The 3,911-nt window shown below is 44.9% G+C and overlaps 1 non-coding gene across 1 annotated transcript; it reads right to left on the bottom strand.

The window, feature by feature from the left end:
* Positions 1-1,176: 1,176 nt before the first annotated feature.
* On the bottom strand, positions 1,177-1,283 carry LOC127676970 (U6 spliceosomal RNA). The gene has a single exon (XR_007976376.1). It is a non-coding gene; the product is annotated as a U6 spliceosomal RNA (small nuclear RNA).
* Between the last annotated feature and the right edge of the window lie 2,628 nt (positions 1,284-3,911).

Here is a 3,911-nt window from a genome sequence, read left to right as displayed (position 1 = left end):
CCCTTACCTCTGAGGCCTCATTTGGCTTTCTCTTTGCAGGAAAGAATTAAAGCCAGCCACTTTTGTTGATGGGAACCTTTTTGCTCTCAAGGAGGACTCAAGGGAACCACTTGCCTGCTCACCTGCAGAGATGTAGCAAATCCGACCCCTTCCCCCACGGTGTCTAAAAACAGAAATTCAACAATAAAAGCCTTGCAATTCACAGGGGAGCCTGGAGTTTTAGATCACAGGTTGGCCTCACTTTTTAACCTCTGTTGAGGAGCGGTTCACCAGCTTAGAGTCAGAAAATAGCATGAGTCATGTGGCCACCTCAGTGTGTGAGTGCTCTCCAGCCTAAAGTCACCCAGTCTATAGGATTTGTCCCTTCCTAGAGCAACACCCCAGAGACCTAATCATCCTGCTTCCTCATGACACCATCTCTAATGTTACCACACTGGGGACTAAATTTCCAGCACAGGAACAGGGTACAGAAGGAAACCAGATTCAAACCAAACAGCACAGGAGGAGGCCATCTTGCATAGACTGAGGCCTGATGTCTGTGAACCAGGCCTCCAACTCACCAGTGTCTAGCCACAGCTTGCTTCTGAAGGGGGGGCCTCCTGCCTCTCTGGGGCCTATGGGTGGTCTAAAGACTGTCAAGTTGATGTGACTTAACTCTCCTCACTACAGATGAGGAACCTGGAGGCTTATCTACCATGCTTCTTTCTAGAGATTTAAAAAAAATGAGTGTCTCCATCTGTTGCATAGCTTACAGTTCTGCATTGCTGTTCATCACAAAAGAAGTCAGGACTGAAACTCAAGCAGGTCAGGAAGCAGGAGCTGATGCAGAAGCCATGGAGGGATGTTCCTTGCTGGCTTACTTCAGCCTGCTCTCTTATAGAACCCAATATGCCAGCCAAGGGATGGATCCACCCACAAGGGGCCCTCCCACTTGATCACTAACTGAGAAAGTGCCTCACAGTTGGATCTCATGGAGGCACTTCCCCAACTGATACTCCTTTCTCTGTGATAACTCCAGCCTGTGTCAAGTTGACACACAAAACCAACCAGTACAATTAACCCTTGTCAACTTGACACAAACACATCACTACTAAGCCTCAACCCTTACTTTCTTTTTTTTTCTTTTTTTTTATTCGATATAATTTATTTACATTTCAAATGATTTCCCTTTTCTAGAAAAATATGGAACGCTTCACGAATTTGCGTGTCATCCTTGTGCAGGGGCCATGCTAATCTTCTCTGTATCGTTCCAATTTTAGTATATGTGCTGCCAAAGCGAGCACAACCCTTACTTTCTTATTCATCCCCAAGATGTAAATTACTTTAAAAGTCCCACAGTCTTTACATATTAAAAGGTCAATCTCTTTAAAATGTTCAATATCTTTAAAATTCAAAGTCTTTTAAAAATTCAAAGTCTCTTAACTCTGGGCTCCACTAAAATACTTTCTTCCTTCAAGAGGGAAACATATCAGGGCACAGTCACAACCAAAAGCAAAACTCAAACTCCAATGGTTCAATGTCTGGGATCCAACTCATGATCTTCCAAGCTCCTCCAAGGGCTTGGGTCACTTCTCCAGCTCTGCCCTTTGTAGCACACAGCTTGTCTTCTAGGCTCCAGCTGCCTGTACTCCACTGCTGCTGCTGTTCTTGGTGGTCATCGCATGGTACTGGCATCTCCAAAACACTGCTATCTTCCACTGTAATTAGGCTTCACCAATAGCCTCTCATAGGCTCTCTTCACGGTGACAAGCCCCTGCTCCTAAGCATGACCCCATCAAGACCTGGGCCATCAACTGCAACTGAGGCTGCACCTTCACCAATGGCCTTCCGTGGTCTCTCACTGTGTGCCAAGAGCCTCAGCTGCTCTTTGTGACCCCTTCATGCCTTAAAAACCAGCAGCATCTGGGTGACTCTTACACAGTACCAAATCCAGCGACAGCACAAAATACAACTGTGGCTATCTCTGGAAGAGAGCCTCTATGCTCTCAGAAAACACTTCCCAGAAGATTTAACCTCAGTGATGCTGGTTTCTTCTTAATCACTGCTAATTTCTTAGCTCCAGCCAACCAGTATCAATAGTCCCAGTAACACAAAGGTTTGCTTTAGTGGTTCTGGTATCTTGTTAATCACAGCTGATTCTTCAACCCGAGCTAACCAAAACCACAGAATCTTCACAATCAAAACATGGCCCTGATAAGAGTCTTTAATCTTCCCTCTGAAATTTCACAGGTCAGGCCTCCATCTTCTGCAATGTTCTCAACATTATCTTCCAAGCTCCTACACAACATTACACCAAGTTCTTAACACCGAATGGATCATCTGACCCAAAGTTCCAAAGTCCTTCCACAGTCCTCCCCAAAACATGGTCAGGTTGTCACAGGGATAACCCCACTACAGGGGTACCAATTTGTCTTAGTCAGGGTTTCTATTCCTGCACAAGCATCATGACCAAGAAGCAAGTTGGGGAGGAAAGGGTTTATTCAGCTTACAATACTGCATTACTGTTCATCACAAAAGAAGTCAGGACTGGAACTCAAGCAGGTCAGGAAGCAGGAACTGATGCAGAAGCCATGGAGGGATGTTCCTTGCTGGCTTGCTTCAGCCTGCTCTCTTATAGAACAAAAGAATGCCAGCCCAGGGATGGTACCACCCACAATGGGCCCTCCACCTTGATCACTACTTGAGAAAATGCCTCACAGTTGGATCTCATGGAGACACTTACCCAACTGAAACTCCTTTCTCTGTGATAACTCCAACCTGTGTCAAGTTGACACACAAAACCAGCCAGGACAGAGTGAGAGCGCTGGATTCGTGTTTCTCTCCACTGTGTGTCAAATACCTGAGAGAGGGAGCCTAGAGGGGGGATGGTTCATCTGGCCTCAGCCTCCGGAAGTGTCAGTCCAACATAGCGAGGGATGAAGGATGGCCTGGTGGGATGGCAGTTGAGGTGATGGTAGATCACAGAGCAGAAAGAACGTCATACTGGTACTTTCTGGTTCTCTCCCTTTCCCCTCCAGGCTCCTCCTCTGCAGGCTTTTGTCTCATACTATACAATGGGCCTTCTATGCCTCAGCTAATCCTCTTTGAAAAGTAACTTGCAGAGGCATTCAGAGCTGTGCCTCCTTCGAGGTGACTCTAAATCTAGTCAATTTGACCAGTGAAGTCAAGCCATTAGGCTTGGAGGAGGTGAGGGGGATCTTCCAAGGGTCTAAAACTTCCACTATGCAGATTAAAACATCTCTAAAGGTCTGGAGCATTGAACCATGCCTGCCTGGATGCTGCCATGCTTCTGCCTTGACCACAATGGACTGAAACTCTGAACCTGTAAGCCCGCCCCAATTAAATATCTTTTATAAAGCTTGCGTTGGTCATGGCATCTGTTCACAACACTGAAACCCTGACTAAGACAACATCTAATGCCTGATTTTTTAAATCTTCAACACATGAACTTAAACTATTTTAATTCTTTCTAATTAAGACTTTCTTTTACTATATACCAAAACCACCTCCAATGACACACATAGCCATATGGAATTTTATTGTTGGTAAATTTTATATTTTTCATAATAATTTTGTAAATGGTATAAAAAGTAAAGTGTTGGTTTCCCCCGGGATAAAGTCATGTGAGTGACCCCAGCTCAAGGGATGGTTTCTTGCCCAATAATACTTGCTTGAGATCTTGGCCTAGGCTACCAGGAGCCTGTCACTAAGGAATGAAAGAAAACAAAACAGATAAATTGCCATGAGAACTATGGCTCAATATGTTTGCTCTAGCCAAGAATTCCACGATCATTTCCAGAAGACTTCCTTCCTTTAAAGTCTAATGCCTCAGTCTGTGGAACTCATCACACAGATTCTACTGGAGTTGGTGTACCACTGCCCAACTATTTTGATGCTTAAGGCTTATTGTA

The sequence above is a fragment of the Apodemus sylvaticus genome, chromosome 1 (assembly GCF_947179515.1).
Source record: "Apodemus sylvaticus chromosome 1, mApoSyl1.1, whole genome shotgun sequence".
Taxonomy (NCBI): Eukaryota; Metazoa; Chordata; class Mammalia; order Rodentia; family Muridae; genus Apodemus; species Apodemus sylvaticus.
The sequence above is the reverse complement of the archived record's forward strand: the minus strand, read 5'-3'. Positions and strand labels throughout refer to the sequence as shown.